Source organism: Fukomys damarensis, unplaced genomic scaffold (genome assembly GCF_012274545.1).
Source record: "Fukomys damarensis isolate Sample0158 unplaced genomic scaffold, DMR_v1.0_HiC HiC_scaffold_30, whole genome shotgun sequence".
Taxonomy (NCBI): Eukaryota; Metazoa; Chordata; class Mammalia; order Rodentia; family Bathyergidae; genus Fukomys; species Fukomys damarensis.
In genome coordinates, this window is record NW_022900942.1 from 56,627,592 (window position 1) to 56,648,720 (window position 21,129).

Genomic DNA, 21,129 nt, shown 5'->3' on the forward strand with positions numbered 1-21,129 from the left:
ACTCTTTTAATTTCCCTTTTCTGATATTTGAGGTCATTTTATTTATTGATTTGTTTGTTTGTTTTTGCTGTGCTAGAGGTTGAACCCAGGGCCTTACAAATGCTAGGCAAGCATTCTACATCTGAGCTACATTTCTAACTTTTTCAAAATTTTAGTTTAAATTTGTTTTAACTGATGCTTCAAGGTATAAAAATTGAGGCTAGGCCTGGGGATGCACACCTGTGATCCCAGCCCTCAGGGGTTTGACGCAGGAGGATTGCTGCGAGTTTGAAGCCAGCCTTGACTACATAATGAGTCCAAAGCAATGGACAGAGAGGTGGGGGGAGATGCATGTTCCAATCCCCATGGTGGAAGGGTGGCCTTTAGAACACTAACTCCCCTGAGGCTAGGGGAGCTCTGGTGCTTTGAGAAAGCCCCCAGCACAGCCAGTCCCCAGGAGAACCCTACTTGTCCTGCCTTTGTGGCCAGAGCCCTTCTTAAGAACACTGTGTCCTGTCCAGTTTGCCTTTCCAGTGTGTACAGTGAGGAGCTTACTGGAAGCTATCTCCCTGCGCTAGAGTTAAACACAGAATTGGGGCAATGGAATAGGTGCCTGGGAGACTTCAGTGGTCTGTGCTAGAAGTGGGCCTATTAATTCTGTCATTTTGCAAGAAAGGAAGATATTTATCTAAATGCTAAAGAAGATATTTATTCACATGTTAGTGTCTATATCCGGCCCTGAGTTGTGGGAGGCAACAAACCAACACCATCCGAGTCCCATGGAACTTACTCCTGAATAGTGTGGCAGGGTTGAATAGTTTATGACCAGGCACACAGGAGATGAGTGAAGGGCAAACATTCAGATGCAAGTTGATTTCATCTCTCCACCCCGCTTCTGTGTGCACAAACCCACCGTTTGATCCTGGAGCTACAGGACAGCAGTGAGCACCAAATCAGCTGTTTGACTTTGTTGTTAGGAACCTGAGACTGAGAGAGTTTACGTGTCTGTGGTAGATCACCAGGCACGCTGCAGGCAGAGCTGGGACTCAGATCTCCTTTACAATTTCCCCTGCAAATGTTTCTTATAATTCTACAATTAAATAGCTCTACTGTTGTAAAACTGCTATATAATAAACTAATAAAGTGCACACGTTGATGTTGCAAACATATCTATGCATACATAGAACTAAGGTCACAATCAAAATACTAAACACATTCATGCCCTCAAAAGTTTCTTCCTATCATCCCTTCCCTCTCACACTTCCCAACCACCACCGATCCCCAACAGCCAATTATCTGTTTTATGTCACAGTTAGCTTTAATTTCCTAGAATTTTAAATAAATGGAATCTCACGATGTATTCTAGTGTTGCGCCATTTCTTTCTGTTAGTATAATTAGTTTTTGATTCATTCATGTTGAATGTATTATTACTGAGTAGTGGAATACTTGGAAAATATGTATGCAAGCCAGATTGAAAATCCATTTACCATTTGATGCAGTACAGGATTATTTGAAAGTTTTTGCTACTCAAAGTAGAGATGCCATTGACACAGAAATATGTCTGAACATAATTCCTGCAAACAAAAAGTCTGGCTCGTATTGTAGGTGCATGTTTAACTTTTAAGAGATTGCCAAAGTGCTTCCAAAACATTTGTGCCATTGTTCATTTCCATCAAAAGTGTTATGAGAGTCCCAGCTTTTTCATATGCTCGTCCATTTTTAACATTTTAATATGTGTGCAATGGAGTTTCATTTTGATTTTAGTTTTCCTAATTACCAATGAAATTGAAATTTTTTCATGGTTTGTTTCCCGGGTATATCTTTCTTGGTGAAGGCTGTGAGCCTTAGTCTGTCTGAGATGCCTTAGTACCATAGCCTACATGGCTTTATAAAAACAAATTTATTACTCACTGTTCTAAAGACTGGAAAGTCTGAGATCAGGGAAGCCCCATGATTGGGTTTTAGAGAAAGCCCCCTTCCAGTAACAGACTCCTGACTTTTCACTGTTTCTTCACATGATGGAGAGAAAGCAGGAGAGCTCCCCAGGACCCACACGACGTGAGGGTACTGAAACAATTCCCAAGCTCTCCACCTCATGACCCATTGACCTTCCAAAGACCTCACCTCCTCATGTCACATTGCAGGGTAGGATCTCAGCATGTAAATTCTGAGTTGAAACATTCAATTTCTCTGTTAAACATTGTTTGCGGTTTTTTGCCAGTTTAAACAATTGAGCCCCCAATAATCCATAATGAGTACAATCATCTTGCTATTGTTTCAACGATGCTATTTCATCTGGATGCTTTTTCACTCTTTTTCTGGCTTCATTTGTAATAATTAAATTGTTATGCTTCTATTTGTTTCCTCTGTTGGCTTATTAGGCTACAACTTTTGACTTGTTTGTTTGTTTTCTTTCCTTCATGCTGGAGATTGAAAACAGGTTAGGTAAGCTCTCTCACCACAGAGCTACATGGTCAGACCTAAGCAACAACTCTTGGTTTCATTATTTTAGTTATAGTTTTAATGCTTATTTTTTGTACAATCTTCCTTCAAGGACACCTTAACACTTTGCATATAAGAAACTTACACAATAGTGTCTTCCTACTTCTGCTTCTTTGCATTTATGCTAATGGTGTTATATATTTTACTTTTAGGTATGTTACAACGTACGATCATCAATTATCTTTTTAAATGTTTTGAGTAAGGAAGCAGTCTTTTATACTTATCGTATCATTTCCAGTTCTAGCGTTCTTCGTTCCATTGTGTAGATTTGTGTTTCCATAAAGAACATTTATTTTCCATCTGCTTGAAAATCTTCCTTTAATGTCTTTCACACAAATGAGCTGTTAATCAGTTTCTACAGATTTTGTATTTCTGAAAATACTGCTTGTTTTTTTGGGGGGGAAGATATTTTGGCTGGTTATAGAACTATATATTGACAGTTTTGCCTTTAAGTATTTTAGAGGTATCGTCTCATTTTCCTCTCAGTTGCATTAACCCTGACATTAAATCTATTGTCATTCATGTTTGCTTCTCTGTATGATTTTTCTCTTTAGCACCAGTTTTGAGCAATGTGATTATGATGTGCCTGGTGTGTTTTACTTGGTGTTTCTCATTCTTAGGTGTCGCTGAGCTTCCGGAATCTGTGTTTATCGGCTTCACAAATTTGGAAAATCCTCAGCAATTACATTTTAAAACATTTTCCCTCATTCCGCACCTCCAATCCTCTAGAGGCCCCAATTACATAATTCTAGGCTGTACGTTGTTTTCCCACAACTCACCAATACTCTGTTCGCTTTTAAATGTTCTCTTTCTACACTTATATCATTTTGTCATTTGGTTCACTAACCTTTTCTTCTCTGATGTCTTCCACAAATCCAGCTCACTATAATTTTTAATCTCACATTTTATAATATTCCTATTTTGTAGTTTATGTTGGGCCTCTTAAACATCTACTTTACTACTGTACTTTCTGAAATATAGAATAAGAACATAGCAACTATTTCAATTCTAATACCTGTGTCAGGTCCAAGCCAGTTTTGACTGAACAACTGATTTCCCCATTATGGATTGTAGGTGAATTCCATACGTTGTAAATTTTAGCTTTTGAATGTTATATCCTCTTGTATTTCTGAGATATTCTTGAGATTTCTTCTGGGATGTAATTACTTGCAAATACATCACTGCTTGCTGTGAGTTCTTGACTTAAAGATTTTGTCAGGTGAGAGTGGAACCACACTCAGTCCAAGTCCCCTCATTCCTGAGACAAATCCCTTATGAATACTTGACAGCACTCAATGTCCTGTGTGACTCTCAAGGTTTTCTAGCCTGGTTAGTGGGGGAAAACCTCCATTCGCAGCCTTGCATGAGTACTGGCTGCAGTTTCCTTAATGCCAGTGATTCCCCATTTTGCTTCCTGAGGGACATTTGGCAAATGCTGGAGATGGATTTTGGTAATCAGAACCAAGGTGTGATACTACACCAACGTATGTGCTACTGGCATTTGGCACTGCCAGGGCTGCTGCTCGACATCCTGCAAGGCCCAGGATGGCTCTCACAACAAAGCATTACACAGCCAAAAATGTCACCAAAGCCAGAATTTAGGAACAGTGCTTTAATCCTCCCAGATGATTCTTGGGCCGCATCCCGGAGTTTGTTAACATGACTCAGCTGCTCAGTGTCTTAGTGAATGTTTGGGAAGGACCCTCCACAGCCTCTGGAGCTGTCCTCTGTGCTGCTTTCTCCTCTCCAATACCCTACAAGAGCAAAAGCTCCCTTGTCTTCCCTGGACTCTCAAGTCTGTCCGCTCCTCTGGGTGAGCTTGGATCTCACCTCCAGCCACCAGGGCCTGGAAGCTCTCAAGGCAGTGAGTGGGAAGATCGGCGCTCATCTCATTTGGATCTCTTCAAGTTCCTTTCCTTCATGGCCTGATGTTCAGCTCAGCATTTCATCAGTTGTTGTTCACCTATTGCATTCATTTCTGATTGTCTCCCTTTGGAAAGTAAAATCCAGCCCCTGCTGCCCCATCTATGCCCAAAAGCTCAAACTCCAAATTGTCTTTTTAATGTGTTTGATCTTGCCTTGCTTTCCCTGTTGGCTTGCCAGCAAGCTGCCGAGGACTGTTAAGTAGGTGAGCTCGCAGCATTTGCAAGTGTGCATACAGGCCTTACAGACTGGCAGCATCCCCTTAACAAGCTACACCTCACTCTCCTTCCCTTCCCTATTCTTTTCTGGGATTGTTTTAGGGCTCTTGAATTTTTAAAGTAGTTTACCCAACAAGTATTTTAAATTAAAAAATAAAATAAAATGCCCTTGGCCCGAGAATTCATATGCCATTTGTAAGTTTTATTTGATGGTAAATGGTTGAAATAGATGCCCTGGAGAGAACTGGTCCTTTCACTGCACTGGCCTTAGGCAAAATTGTTAAGTAGGTGAAGTGTATCTTCCGGGAGCTCCTGGAGTCTGCTGCCTGCCCTCCCCCTGCCAGAGCCCTTGCGTTCTCTCCTTTAATGTCAGAGCAAACGCTTGCTGCCTTCGATGCTTGGGGTTCTTAAACATTTAGTAGGCGGTGAATGATAATGTAAATTTTTATTCTTCCTCAAATATTTGCGTTTTCATAGAGAGCAAAGCATGAAGGCAAGTAGAGAGAAAAACTGGTGTTATTTTCTCTGATTGCAAGTGGCTGTCTCAGTAAGCACCTTATTGAGAGAGGTGACTCAGCAGAAAAGAGCCGTGATTGATTGGTGATGTCTGCACATACAAACACAGGAGGTGAGAAATCTGCCCTAATCTAGAAGTGCTTGTTCTATTGGACAATTTCCAAGCACTAGAAATCAAGTGTAAAAAGGACTTTGGGGGGCAATTGAAACTCATTAATGACCTTGAAATCAGCCCAAATAGGGCTGTTGTCTGGCATCACGTAAAAAGTTGAGAGTGTTTTTTCCAAGTGCAACACGAACTTAGCGAAATTCCATAAATAGATATAATGCCATAGAGGTCTTTCATACCAATCCTTCAGTGTGTGTGTGTGTGAGACCTCAGGGAGTATTTCTCTTTGTTCCCACTTTACCTTTTAACCATCTTCTTTAGGGCTCATATAGTTGCCCATGCATAGTAAGTACCTCCAGAACCACTAAACTCTCTTCTGACGTTACTGTCTTAATGAGCTGAAGGATCCCATAACACCCCAAATGTTACATTTATTTACTTCCAACCTATCTGATACCTGTAGAAAATAGCAAGCACCTTCACAATTAGGAAGTAATTCATTTATTTCTTTATGTTTTTAAGATATGAAATCTTATATTCGATGGTATGGAATCGTAGAAAAGATGAAAGTTTTAGATTGATCTTTTATGCAGCCGAAATAAGGTCAGGCCTGGAAGGGAAATGAGCCAAGTGCTTACTACCTACCAGGCGCTGTGCTTGCATTTCTACACAGGTTGTGTCATTAGTCCTTACCAAGACGGCTCCATGCAATGTCAGTATACCTCCCTCGCTACCTGCCACCTGAAGACCTCAGATCCCGCTGTGGGTCTTCAGGAAGACCATGTGCTATTAATGCCTATAGGTTGTTGGTTCGGAGGCTCCGCTGCACTGAGGCTCTCTGATATCCTGAGGGATAGCTGGAGGCATCTCCCAGTGGCCACAGTTAACCTGCTCTACCCCGATTCAGTGCTGTAAAGGGTCCCTCTGCCCACCGGGCATGCAGAAGGCCTGCTGCCACTGCCATGATGCCAGGGCCTCCTTGAGAATGGGGTCTCTGCCACAACAGCCCTTCCTGCTGCTCAATTATTCCATACCTCCATTTTAAAATGGGTCAGCTTCCTTTCAGCTGGAAGATGATGCCACCTTTACACATGGAAAGGATGTGCTTCTCCTCAAATTTCTGGTGGCATTTGGTGCTTTAGGGTCTGCTCTGCATTGCTTGTTCAGCAAGTATTTAAAGAGATGAAAGAAAGAAAGAAAGAAAGAAAGAAAGAAAGAAAGAAAGAAAGAAAGAAAGAAAGAAGAAAGAAAAGGGAAAGAGGACGGAAGCAGGAAGGATGTGGAAAGGAAGAGAGAAATGGAGTAAGAAATCCTTTCAGGATCCTTTTTGTCTTATACTCGGAATATCTACTTTGAAGATCATGATACAGTGTATTAACTATTCTCACACTCTTATTATTTTGTTAAATTTTATTTTATTTTCACGTACAAAACCAACTCCTTCAGCTTTTGCCCATAGCTTTTCACACAGCTTTTCATTGACCGAGGAAGAGAACTTAGTCCTTTCACTGTTCTCTGATACAGGACTCTCGGGCATGAAAACTTTTCCTTACAGGTCCTTTTCTTGCACAGCCACCAATACCCGGCGGTTGTGGGTACGTGGCCAACTCCCAGTCTCTGCCCATCACCTCCAAGTCACAGTGCTGGGCTGGGTACAGTACCCTGGTACTCACTCAGAGGAAGCTGGTCAGACTGCTGCTCCAAACTCATGGCCATAGTGAGCTCTGTCCTGCAGGACCACATCAAGAGGACTCCCCACCCAAGAAGTCTATGCAGCATCACCATACGAGGCTGCCTTTTACCTCACAGCAGGGGCAGCTGCTGAGGTCCTCAGTGTGCCCCCACAAGCCCAAGTCCTAAGGTTCCTGCTGCTCTCTCTTGACCTCTTGTCTCTGCACATGATTCTGAATGCCCATTATTCAGCATTGTGACGTTTTATGCAATGCACACTGCAGCGAGATCCGATTTGCTCTAAGTGAGGGATGAAAAGCAGCCTCCAGGAGGACTGCAGCTGTCACTGTCATCAAGACTGTGAAGTTTCATTACTTACTGCGTTTCCCAGGTGAATAGGGCAGCCTGGGAAAGGCCATCATTTCTAGGGGAGCAACGTGTGGCTACCAGGTCCCTGAAAGCTCTGTAAACTGCAGCTAAGGTGGGCTGCTGTGTGGGGTCAGTCTCCATATGCATGGATCCCCTTCCTCCTGGAAAGAGGCTTCTTACCCAGGGCTGCTGTGACTCCAGGCTCTGGTACGCGTGCTCTGAGTATTACCAGGCAGTGAGTTTCATTTCTGCATTTAACAAAGACAGAGCAAGAGAGAAGGAAAGAAGACAAGCAGTGTCTTCCACTCCAAACAAAATTTCCGACTCAGTAGAGGTGGAAAAAAATCTGCACGTACATTGCATGATTTTTCAAAGCTGCACAGTGAGTCTGTCAGGAGTTTGATAATTTTAAAGATATCTTGGTGGAACTATATGAATATACTCTTCAAGGTAATAATTAATCCCCCAGGGAGAGCACTCATTAAAAAAAAATCATGTTACCAAAGAGGAAAGAAAATACTGAGAAGCTAGGAAATCACCATGTAAGCTAGCAGACAGTTAAGTCTTTCAGAAGATTATAGTGGAAAATGAGGGCTTGAAGTATAGGTCTCTGATTAAGAATTTGATCCTCTAGATAAGAGTCAGATAGCAATATTTTAATCACACGAAATCCCACTGAAATATATCCCAAGGGTTTATCTCGCAGTGTGTGCCGTGGTGCAAAGATGTTTATTCACATCACACGAGGTGACGTGTAAAGAGACGCTGTAGCACACAGGGTTGCGCAAAGTGGCGGCTGAGGCTGAAGAACACAACATGAATTCAGAAGCAGAGATAGCACCAACTTAGGATGGTTTGATTTTCTTTTCTTTTTCTTTTTTTAACAATGGTGCAAAGGCCAGCTATCTATATCTTTATAGGAACCTAGACATGAGACACCACACCTGGAATTTTCAATTTTGGTCTTTTCTCAATGTCGCGCGCACCTCGCCAGCAAGGAGCACGCAACACTCAGGATTCTTCTGATGCACACTTTATTGGAGTTTCTTCTACATTCTTCAAGATGGCGGAAAGACCCCGAGCCGGATGCGAGCCTGCCTTTTATAGCCTCCCGGGTGACGTAGCCCATTTCTATTGGTCAATGCCGGCCTTCATCATTCTGACGAACCAAGCGCCTCATCTGCGCAGGCGTGAACCACCGTCACCGGCGGACTCATATCCGGAATTCATGCAGGGCATGAAGAACCCGGAAATAATGGCGCGTGACATCCAAGATATCAATATGTGGTATGATCATCTCCCTGGGGTCCCAGCAGTCACTCAGTCATGACATCAAGAGAGGAACGTCCAACACTCCACGGCAGACTGTGTTATTAAGTACCATCTTCTGTAGTTTAGGTGTATTAAAAGCACTTGTAAATTACAATGATATTTCAGCACAATGATGGATTTATCAGACAAGTATCTGAGAGCACTGTTTTCCTTCCTCTCCCCACTCCCTTGGCCACTTCTTCTATGTGGCTTGATACAATGTGTTACTCTGGGGCTCTCATGTGGTTATGAGGAGCCATTTATAGGAGACCTAGAGACGGACACCTCCTCGCTGTTTCCCAGCTTATTCCTGTGTGTGCCCTTTCAGAATGGGACGGACAGTTGCTTCCTGTGCAGTTTTGGTTTATTTGAAGACAAGCAAATCTCAGTTTGGTCCCCAAAACACAAATGGCACTGCATTTTTGAAGTCCGTGACCCTTTTCTTTGGCTCTGCCTAACCATGGTTGGAACCAGCTCTTCGTCTTCTCACTTCTCATTTTTTCTAACTAAAGGTGAGGAACGTCCCCAATCTCTCTAATATAAATGGCTCTGCGGTCTCTGCTGTTTTAGTTCAAGTCACAGTTCTGTTGAGACTTCCAGACATGCAGCAAGAGTAAAGAGAGACATGGTGAGTGTATAAAGGATCCAGCATTTGGCTTCCTCCTTAAAGGGAGAGAGGTGGTGTTACCAGGTGAATACATGAATATATGTGAACCTCAGAGGTAGAACAGGTTCTTACCTGCTATCATTTATCCCGATGAGGATTTTTAAATAGAGCATTTATCTTCCCTTCTATGTCTTGCTCTCTGCTTTTATCTTGCAATGATTAAATTGGGTTTATTGTCCCTTTGTTTTTCTCATAAGTCATTTCACATCCATGAGTGGGACGGGCAAAGACACGGTTGCGAGCGCACACTGACAAATCTAGAAAGCAGAAGGTGGGGAGGAGGGCAGAGAAGGGAATGTGGTTCTCAAACACTTGTGCTTCTCACCTCCTTGTAGTCATCCCTGTGATGCAATTATTGCTTTCTGGGCCACTGCAATGACCTCCTCCAACCTGGCTCACCCAAAACGCAAGTCCTTCATCTTATTCTGTCTTAGCCTGCCTAACTTGGACTCAATTTCCATATTTCTCTTAAATGCCACTTCTTTGGGCAGACCGTGTTTCCTACCTGATGTTCTCCTTGACATATGCTTCTACTGAACTTCTTAATGGGTACTCAGTGCACCGATCGTACGTGCAATGTGTATGCGATTGCCTTCCTAAACACCTGTCTCACCATTGTGCCACAGCCTGTCCTGTGCATGGGCCACATCTGTCCCAGGGGCTGGCACATTCCCTATGCTCAGCACCCTACTGGATACACACATACTCCCAAGACATGGGCCAAGTGGGCATAGTGGGTGGAGGTGAGCGAAAGGTTGAAGAGGAACGGAAGCTTGAAAGACACTGAAATAACTTATGGAAACTACACCAAGTGTGGAAGTCACACCAAAACCATCCGCGATGAGATTGGGATGAGCGTGGCCCTTCCCTGAGCATATCTGGGTCCCCAGAGAGAGGATGGCGTGGTACAGTCTGAGCACAAGTAAACTGCATAACACTGGGAAACTCCCACCTGAGGAAGACGAGCACTGTAGACCCCCAACAATCTGATTTTTTAAAAATGTACATCAATCACTGTACAATTCAGATTAACTTCCATTCGAACCTCCATTCTGCCAGAGAAGCGGAAGCTTAACTTTGGAGTCTCACCTCCTCTGGAACTTTCAAACCTCCGAGGGGCTCATGGGAACGGTGTGGGGTGACCCGTGAGAGACCTGTTCCCTTCCCCTTCCCCGTTCACCACTGAACCACAGGGGCCACCGCTGTCACATCGTCCTCACTGCCTGTGACTCTTCTTCCAACCTGGCAGATCGGACCATGGATTTCTTGCATGATAAGGGGGCTCAGGAATGGCCCCCAAGGTTCCTTGTGATCCCATCAACCTAGAAGTGGGAGGCAGCCACACTTCCTACAGGGCTGTCTGCAGCGGGGACTCTGTAAGGAGGGAGCGTGTAGTGTCTCTGCTCCTGCGGCCTCCAACTTACCACACCCCTGTGTTTGATACTCACAGGCTCTCTCCCCTCATCTGTTTCTTCTTTACTTCAGATAGAAGGAGTTTTTCTCAAGAATTGACCCAAGGCAAACATGCCTATTTCTCTTCACCTGATATTTCACCTCTACCTCCATTTTTTAAATTCTCTGAGAGTTTGGGTTTGGGAAATAAAGAAAAGTAGCTTGTTACTCACAGTCTTCTTTCTGCTTTGTACCCCATCATAATCCTGTGAGACCATGAATTCCAGCTGATAACCTGCTGGAAAGGGATGTGTCTGGGACGGAGAAGAGGAAACTAGGAGGAGAAAAGAAAAATCTGGCTGTTATTTCAAAAATATTACCCAGCCCACAATCAGTATGTACAAAGGGAGTGACGAACACACAAAATGCAACAGAGAGGCTGAGAAGATGACATGCTCAGACCGCCAACTCGCTTTCAATCTTTAAGTGACAACAAGGGCACCTTTCCAGGTGCTATGAAGGTGGAGGATAGACTTACAGAAAGTAAAGAGCTTAGAACGATTACTTCTATTTATCAGTTCTAATTTTAATTCTTTGCTCTTTCGCTGTGCTGAAGCTCAGAACCCAGGGCCCTGTGCAATTTAACCATGCACTGAGCTACAGTCCACCCAGGGTGTGCTGCTATACTGTCTCTCTTGTAATCTGTTTCATTTTATCTTGGCTACATGAAAATGAAAAAGAAGGAAGAAGCACTAAGCAATGTTTCTGCTAATCTGCTGTACAGTTAAAAAAAAGTCAAGGCCAAAAAAAAAAAAAGGCATAGAAATCCCATGTGGAAATGAATACAAATTATTCAGTATGAAGTAAAGTATATATTTGGCATTTTTTAAAAGCTATGGTTAACTCACCTCGGAAACAATATGGTTCTCCTGAAGTCATTAAGAGATGTCATGTAAATGAGCATTTAATACTTTTTTTTATAAATACATCTTTTACCACACAGCCTAGGAAATCTCAGAAAGCCTTTGTTTCTAGAGTGCACAATGAATGCGTATAACATTTTAATTTGAACCCAGCAAACATCTATTAAGCTTCTGCTACATATTATATGTAACAATTTCACATAATAATCACACTTAATCTCACAATAATCCATTACAGAAGGTGGTATGATTCTCACTTTGAGGCTTAGAGAGTGAAAGTAATTTAGCCAAGAGACAAAGCTGGACAGCTAAGAACCACTGTTCCAAGACAGATTTTCTGTCCCTAATTCCAGGTGTATTGTACCATCTAGCTCATACCGTACCAGTAATCTGGTGATCTGTGAAAGCAGGCTGTTAGGTGAGTATACAAAAATTGGAGGTAACAAAGTAATTGGTGAAGAGCATTACTTGAAAGAGACCTCAGACAGTTAAAAGACGGTGAGAATTCGAAAATAGCTCCAAGGAAAGAGACCTGGGGAAGTCACAGTTCTCTAACTTGAGTGCAAGGAGGGAGAATTGGGTGGAGGGCTTGTCCAACCAAATCACTGGGCTTTCTCTGACCTCACTCTGTAGTTCTGGGGTGTGGCTCGAGAATTTGCATTTCTATAAAGTTCCCAGGAGATGAGCCGGCAGCTTGGGAGAACTTTTTCAAAACATAGAACATCTGCATACTTGAAAAGCAGAGAGAAGGAAGCAGAGAGTGATAGGCTGAAGCCCCTGAAGCCCCAGAGCTCTCCGAGAGGGTCGAGGTTGTGAGAGGGAAGGGAGAGGCTCACCTGAAAAGGTCAGTTAAAAACGAGGAAGGTCACCTGCTCATCTGGACAAGAAGAGAAATGAGAGGATAAAGCACAGCCCGAGAAACAGCTGCAGAGGAGAGGCATGAGGGACACCTACCTGGGGTGTCTCCTTTGAGTTTTACTCACTGTTGTTACTTGTTCTCTTCCTGAAGGTAACTTTGTTTCCTAAATTGGTAGAACTCCTCCAGAGGAGAATAGAGAGAGAGCTCGAAAATTCCTACAATGGATGGGGAGGGGGGTCAAAGTAGACTGAGCCCCAGGGAAGGGCGGGCAAAGCCCCCTGTGCCTATGAACTTGGGCAGACCCAGCTCCCAGCCTGTGAGAATAGGATGGATAATTAATTATTCCATTTAAATTGCAATAGGGAAAATAATATTTGCTGATGCTGATTTTCGATATTTGCTGGGCCATTTCTTTTTCACTCATCCATTAAAAATGAGGTCAGACAACATCACTTGCAAATGAGGTTTATTTTAACCTATAGACATTGGAACAAGGGGATCCCCAAACCACTGCTTATTGTCATCATCCACACAGTGCCACTACAAGCAAGAGGCCCAGACTCACGGCCCAGCCTAAGTCATTTGTCTGAGATGGAAGCTGGAGGTGCAAATGCCCAGCAAAGAAAAAGACCTGAGGCTTGGCGGGAGGAAAAATGACCTAAATTATGCAGTCTTCTCTCTATGACAAAATATTTCTGGGAGATCTTGGAAAACATTTCTGAGTGAGTGTATTTGATGCAAAGTACTCAGCCTCAGGAGGATTAAGAAATATTAGGGGAAAGAAAAGTGGAAAGAAAGTACTGCTTTGTCCCTGTCCTGGAGCAACCTACTGTGTCGTATAGTATTTTAGTCAGCTTGCCTGTTGCTGAAACACAATACCCATGATTCAAAGGAGTGGTTTGGCTCACGGTTCTAGGGGATTCAGTTCATGGACAGCTGGATCCAAGGCAGAAACATCACGGCAGAAGGGTGTGATGCAGCCAAGCTTGTCAGCTCATGGGGGTCAGGAAATAGAGCAGTAGAACAGTGCCGGAGAAGAAAGAGTGAGGGGCCGTATATTACCCAATGTCATGCCTGCATGACCCAGCTAGACACACCCAGAAATGTGCTTTATTCATCCCCTGAACATTTCCTTAGCCAATCAAGTTGGCATAATTCAGGTTAACTGTCACACAGATATGATACCTGAATCAAATGCATGCAACATACTGTAATTCTAGTGACAGTTCTGATGAGGAACTTGAAGAAAGACCAGACACTACAAAGAAGTGGGAATAGACAACAGTTTTCACTGTGGCAGGAAGCTTCATTTGGTGTCGGAGGAACTTTTATTTGTATTTTCTTGGGACAAAGGAAAAGTCAACTTTTCTTGTCATGTATTATTTGTCTAGAGTTGTTCTGTCAGCCTTTCCTATGCTATTTTACTTAAAAAGCACAACCTTAAGAATCCATTTTAAAAAGGAGGAGACTCTAAGACGTTCTACAGTTCAAAGGAAATGAGGGGAAGCTAGAATCTAGAAGTCTGTGGTAGCTCTGAGACCTCATACAAGTGTCTTACCTCTCTGAGCTTCCATTTCTTTGACAACTGAGAAAGTCATGTAGACCTCAAAGTGGTTTGCAACATTACGTATTTATGTTTAGATGACCCCCAAAGCCTCATGCAGATGAGGTGGAACTTTCCTTTCCAGAGATAATTGAATCTGGAATGTGTGATGCTGGGGTTAAGGGTGCGTGATTACTAAAGCACTACATGTGACGGATTAGTTCAGCGCTGCACTAATCCTGGTAGTCTAACAAGATGAAGGGGGCAGAAAGATGCCATTAAACTCCCTTGTTGCCTTTGCTCACTTGTGTTCACCAAGTTATTTCTCCTGTGATGTCTGTTCACCATTCCTATCTTGGACCTGGCCAACTATGGACTGAACACTCTAGGAACTGTAAGCCAAATAAACCCCTTCCCAATCAACTCCGAGTGTCAGGTATTTTGTCTCAGCAACGAGAGAAGAGTAACTAACACATTAGTCAAGTGTCTGCTCCCTTACCCAGTGCTGTGTCCATGCTCAGGGAAAAGGAGCTAGCAAGCTGGTGTGTCTTATCAATATTAACAACTAAATTTGTGTGGTAAGAGTCAGGGCGAGGCTTTCGACTGAAGTTTCTTTGTAGTCTAAAAGTCACCTAAATGCTCATGCTTGTTCTTGTTCCTATCTTCAGTTATCTGTCAAGAATTAAAGGCTTTATGCAGAGGTGCTGCTGATCTGAACCCTTAGTAGTTGGAAGCAGAGTGGTCTACAAGGAAGGACGTGGTTTGGAATGTGATAGACCGGGAGTTGAGTCCCACTTCAAATTTAGAAGTCAAGTTACTTTGGGCAGATTAAGGAACCTCCTCCTCCCTCCCTCTCCTGTAAAATGGCAAAAGCAAACTTGCAGAGTTGGGATGAAGACACACGGGGTGGCCTCCTTGCAGGATCTGGCTCAGATACCAATAGATCCCTCTTGCCATTGCCAGGTTCCTAACTTGTCTGGCTTCTTCTGACCTGCCCCTCCGCCCTTACACAGAATGGACTATAACCCAAGGGAAGGTATTGGGCCAGGTACTAAACACTAAAGCAACCCTAGACTATTAGAAGTGTGGTGCTTACATTTTACACCTGTAGGATTCTTGGTGCATCTGTCTCAAGGCGGTTAATGAAACAAAGAGAGCAGCCTTCATTGTTGCTTATCTCTCGTCGTTGTTCAAAAAAAAAAAAATAAGGCCTGGAGATGTTTCTAGGCAATTTGATATCCCTGAAGGTTTTAGTAGTAGCATAATTATAAGATGGGTTAGGATTTTGGTTGTGCATTGGGAACTATAAACAACATTTCTCCCAGACAGGTTTTGGTGATGTGTAGAAGTAGCTTTTCCAGGCATCTATAGTCACTTTGGTGCATTTTAGCCTGACTTCAACTCCAGACATGCTGTACATGTAATAATGTGTAGGTAACAAGAATTGCTTGCAATTCAGTGCTCTCCATCCAATGGACAACTGGCGGTACCCACACCATCTGTTACCAGGAAAGCAAGGCTCTGGTGAAGCAGGACTTCTATTCAACTAGAAGTCAAATAATTCTTCACCCATTCTTTGCTAATACGCTCAAATGCTTGAGGCAACATCAAAAAGGGCCACATATTTTGGGGTTTTGGATAATTTGAAACTCTTTAAGCTAACTTTTCAATTGAAAATTACCACAAGTATGACCTTAAACCCTTTAATAAGCTATGCTTAAACAGAAAAAAACCCTACTTTTTATTGTACAGTAATGCCTTGGTTCATGAACAGTTTTGTTTGCAAACATTTCAGTTCACAAACAAAAGTGCTCAGTTCACAGACTCCACATTGGGTGACAAACACAACAATAGCCGTATTCCCACACAAACACAAATGCAGCCACCTTTCCCCAAAAACAAATTAAGTTCTTAAACCAAGGTACCATTATTTTTAGTCTCAAACAAGAAATTACAAAATACCAACCTTATAAAACTTTTATTGTAAAAAAGAAATTTCAAAAATGATGAGATGAAATCTTATTCAAATCTCAGAAGTACTGATTACATAAGGGGTAGATTATTTCTGTCTCTGGTATGATTTTTTGGTAGGATGAGTTATATCTAATAAATGCACAGTAACCGGTATCCTTAGCTTTTGACTTTAAAAAAATCAACATGGATATCAAGGTTCTAAGATGACTGAATCATTTTAAACACAATGAAAAATGTGCTCTTATGCTTCTAATGTTCTTATGATACAAATGTTTTCGTAAGAGGTCCTGAATAATTTTTACCTAAACATCCGCCTAAATAATAATTTTAATAAACAAACTTCCACAGGACAAGCTAACCCCCTACAAGCCCACTCTAACACCAGCCTCACAGTGACAGCTCATCAGAGCAGGCCAAGCTCAGTTTTCTGCTTGGATGTCATCATTCTGTAACTATGAAAGCATGAAACTGGAGACTGTTCCAACAGGTCACTGTCCTACAACTTGCTCAAACTGAAATAAAACAGCTTCTCATGCTTATTGATCTTGGATTTTTTGCCATTTTTATGCTCTGTTGACCTGAAGCTCAGTAAGGAGGCATTTTGTAAAAGGCACTGGAAGTTTTCTTTCTCAGTCAGTGAGACATTTCACATTTTGGCTGCATGCAAAACCAATTTCTTTTTTTTTTTTTTTTCCAAATGCATTCTCGCAGTGACTTTAAAAGAATAGTTGATCTTTAAGTAACACATGTGATATTAGTTTTTCCATTTTAAAATAATCACATTATTGCAGACATTTTAATAGCTGTAGAGGTTGCTATGTATTAACATGATTCATGGGCCTTGACAGCACTGTCTCTGCCAATCCCCTAGGAATGCAGAATACAAAACTCCACACACGTTCACATTTTACTGCCTGCAGCTAAAAGAAGGGAAAGAACTTAAAACTGTTGAAACCCTTCAACTTTAAAAGCATTAATAGATGGTCCCAGGGGATTAAATCTAAATCTTAATGTGTAAAAATCAAGTTAATAACCGGAGAGATTAATATGGCTGCATTTGATTATTGTGATAATGCAAACAATTAGTACTGCTAAAGTGAGATGTCTTAGCCTCCTTCTCGCCCCTCACATCAGTAAGGCACTGGGAACAAATGGAGATAAAACATTTTACTCCAGGATTTTTTTCCTGCCTTTGTCTTTCCCTCACTGTAGCTGACTCATTTTTTTCTTAAAAATTTCATTTCACATGAGAATCACCTTTGCCTTTTTTAAAACTACAATTTCTATATAACCGATGGAAATGGTAAGCACCATCAATTTAATAAAGTCAGAAAATTATTCAGACATCCTCTCTCAATATCAGTTTCTCTATAAATCTTCCTGATAAATGGAAACAGAAGGCTGTTTGAGGGAGAGGTGGAAGGGGAGAAGGAAACAAAGGAAAGATACAGGCAGCATGTGAGGTCTATACCACTTAGATTTAAGTTCCTAAGGTTTTCAGGAGGCACTAATTGACACTTTTATAATTGTGTTAGCTTCTCACTGCCTGAAGCACTAGACAGTGTTCAAATTGCATTTTTCCTGATAGTAGTTTCTAGAAAAAGAGGGCCACTGTGGCAAACCTCCCTGGGTGTGCACTACACCCCCTTACTAGCAGGTTCTTCTGTTTTCCTTAATCTTGTACCAGACCACCCTGCTCCCCCACCAAGCAAAAGGGGGTTTTGAAGTTGGTGGGCACTTACTCCTATAAACAAGGGCACCATTTTGCAAGGAGTAAGTCTGGCCATGTGAATAAACGAATCAGATGTTCTGCCAACAATTAACTGCGTTAAAAGATATCTGCCCTTCAAATTGAAATTGACAAGAAAGAACCATAAGCCTCATTCTAGAACACCATTTAGATATGTGATCTCATGAAGCCTCAGCAATAAACAGGAATTTTGGAAAACAGAGGTCCGTCTGAGACAGAATCCAATACTCCTTTTTCTAAAAGTGGCATTATTTTACTACCAAAGTAGAATGGTGAATTTAAGGTAGAATGAGTGAAGAGTTAATAAAATGTATTTTGAAGCAAATGAAAACAAAGGAAGCTTAGAGAATGGCTATTCTGGTGATTTATTTGGGGAGGGTGTTCAGACGTGTTCTGGCCTGTGTCACTTGAACCCTTTTATTTTGCTTCCCAGCCCCGATCTGTGCTGTGCATCAAATGGGTGTCCCATTTGTTATTTTTCTTTAAGCAGTATCTGCAGGGAATTCTAGGGGACCATTTTAATAAACAGCAGCAACAATGGAATATCTGTTCACTTTTCTTCAGCAAAGTAGTTGGGAAGTGTGTGTGGAGGTAAGGACTGAATAGCTGTCAGTAGCTGTAGCTCCCTGAGCCTGACAGCCTCGTGACAGTTACTAATATCAGCAGATTTAATGTGTTTAGTCTGGTTTTAAAGGTTTGTGATGTGTTTTTGATTTCCTGCTTCAGAAATGCATTTTGGCTAGAAAACAGTGAACCATACAATTCTTTTTTTTCCCCCCTACCATACCACAGTCAGAAAAACTGTTACCTTTGTACCCAATTTATGTTACGTAGTAAGTTACAAGTCTGCTAAGATTCTCAATTCTTATTCAATCAGTGTGTGAACTGGAGTAAAAAGGTAAGGATTCCAGAGGTATGGAGCCTGGCAGAAACTGGTTCCTGCACCTACCTTGTGTCAGGATTCCCAAAGCACATTTTAGGTTTTGTTGTTGTTGTTGTTTTTCTCATGGATGCTTCAGTTTGCCTTAATTCTCCAGGGACTGTGAAACTGCCACATGGTCTTTTTAAAATCATTAGCATTCTCTCTCGCTTTGGAACCCATTTGGAAGAGAATATACAAATCACCTGCAAAATTTGATCAGAACACTTTTCCTGGTTTTGTTCCCTAGAAGGGAGAGGTGCATGCATCTTTCTGCTCCTTGCAACTCTTAAAAATATCTTGTCCCTTTTCTTAGTATCAATTTAAAGACATCAAAGAAAGCAGGGGTCCTCACAGTGGGCTCCTGTTCTCTTCAAAGCTTTTAGTACTTGTTTTAACTTTGTCTTATTCCTCTGTTTCAGACTTTGTGATAGTCCAATTCTGTTTCTAACACGGAGTTTTATTTTCTGATGTGTTATGTCACGAAGCCTTGGGGTGTAAAGCTGGTAGGACTAGCATTTTGTAGTTTAGGAATCAAATTCATTTTAACTAAATGTTGTTTAAGCAATGTATCCTGATGCTTATATTTACCCTTCATTTGGTGCAGGAAAAAAGACATTGAAGAGAGTAATTTAAAAACAGTATTGTGGGGATACATTTGTCTTTTGGTTTTTAGTTTAGTTTTGTTTTGATTTTAAACAACAATTTCATTTTTGACTCTGAAAGGTTTTTGTTAATATGTCTTATAGTGAAACAGTACATAAATAACAGAAAGTGTGGGAAATATGTTGAAAAGTGGTTAATGCATGCTACCCTCAAGATTATCCCCTTTATTTTAGTTAACAGTCTATGTAGGTATAGAATATTTCAAAGCAAAGACAAATGACTTTTTATAACCTATAGAAAATCATACGAAAAGCTTAGGGAAAAAGGGAGGAAAACTCACAAAATCATCACAATTGCTAAACAACTGCTATCATTTTTTTATGTATTTCCTTTGTCTACTGGAATGCCTCATATTTTGTTATTTCAGAGTTCAGAAAGGAGGGATTTTACTTCTTTAAAACAAAGGTCTTAAAATCACGACTGCTGAAGGAGACCTGGGCTCGAGATGAGTTCTGCCTCCCGGGTCGGGTCAGTGGGGCTGGGGTGCACCCAGCCTTCCCTGGGCAGGAGGATTTCCGGCAGTTTTTTCCAGGAGTGACCTAGAAGGAGGTTAATGACTCCAAAGAAGGACTTTTCCCTCAGGGAAAATTTAATCTTATGACCTTTTTCTCTATCTGTCCATTCTCTTAAGTCATAGATGCCCTTCATTTAACTTACATCAAGCTGTTTTATTTTCTCCAAAAACACGGTTGAAGGGACTGCTTTGCTTTCATTTAACCTTTGAACTGGATGCATTTCAAGATGAAATCGCCCTGCAGAGTATGGCTTACAGATCGCCTTTCAAATCTCCGTATGTCGCTTTCGCAGAAAATATTGACAGTCCTAAACGCCACCACAGGGAAGTCCAAAAATCTGATGCTGTTTGTGTTACTCTTAGAATTGTCTTTCGTAGCGGCTGCACGCACACACGCATGCGCAGGAGCAAATTCACAGTAACGCGTTGCTTGAAAATATAAAAATATACCTTGGATTTTTTCTCATTCTTTTTCTTTTATTCTGGAAGTGAGAGTTAATTTAGTGGAATGCTCCAAGATCACTGACAAGGAAATTTTTATTAAGAATGCGTAAATGAAAAAGATCTTTTCAGAGAGGATTTAAGAGTATGAGAAAATATCACCTTTACCTGGCCACACAGTTTCATATTTTTTCTACCTGAAATATGCAGACATGAGAGGTTCAAATTCAGTGTCAGAATACAGTAAAATAAAACCGTAATTATTTTATTATTCGCATGGGCTCAGATTCCTGGGGCAATGAGTTCTTCAGAGTAAAGTGAAAACAGAAACTGCCTTGTGCTCAGAGTTGTCAGTTTCTTAAAAGCAACTTTTTATCCTGCAACAGAGCCAGGACATTTTCAGTACCATCATATTACTCCGTTTTACTGCCCACATACAGTGAGGAGAATATTTCTTAATTTTTAGAATCAAAATGCTCCATTTGGATACTCTGTAAATCCAGAGTGCTGTGATTCCTGCTAATGCATAACACAGCCTACACATAGACTCTCTCGTGTTGGACATGCGATGTCATCCGGAGATTTCCGTTTCTTCCCCCTTTAGAGTAAATGCCACTCAGAGGCTGATGAAGGCTGTGCAAACTACCAAAGAAAGCTCCAGTTGGTGAAGCAGTTCATTTCTGCAGACTCAATTTATCAGTAAGCATGAGTTGAGATTGTACTGTGCTGTTATCGCTGTGCTTAAAAGACAGCTATGACTGACCTTGGCCTTCTGCTTACCATGAAATTGTGAAAACCATTATCATACAAGGGACAAAGACCATTTTTATGTGAATTTTTCTAGTACTAAACATGAGTACAAGAAAAAAATAGCATATAAAG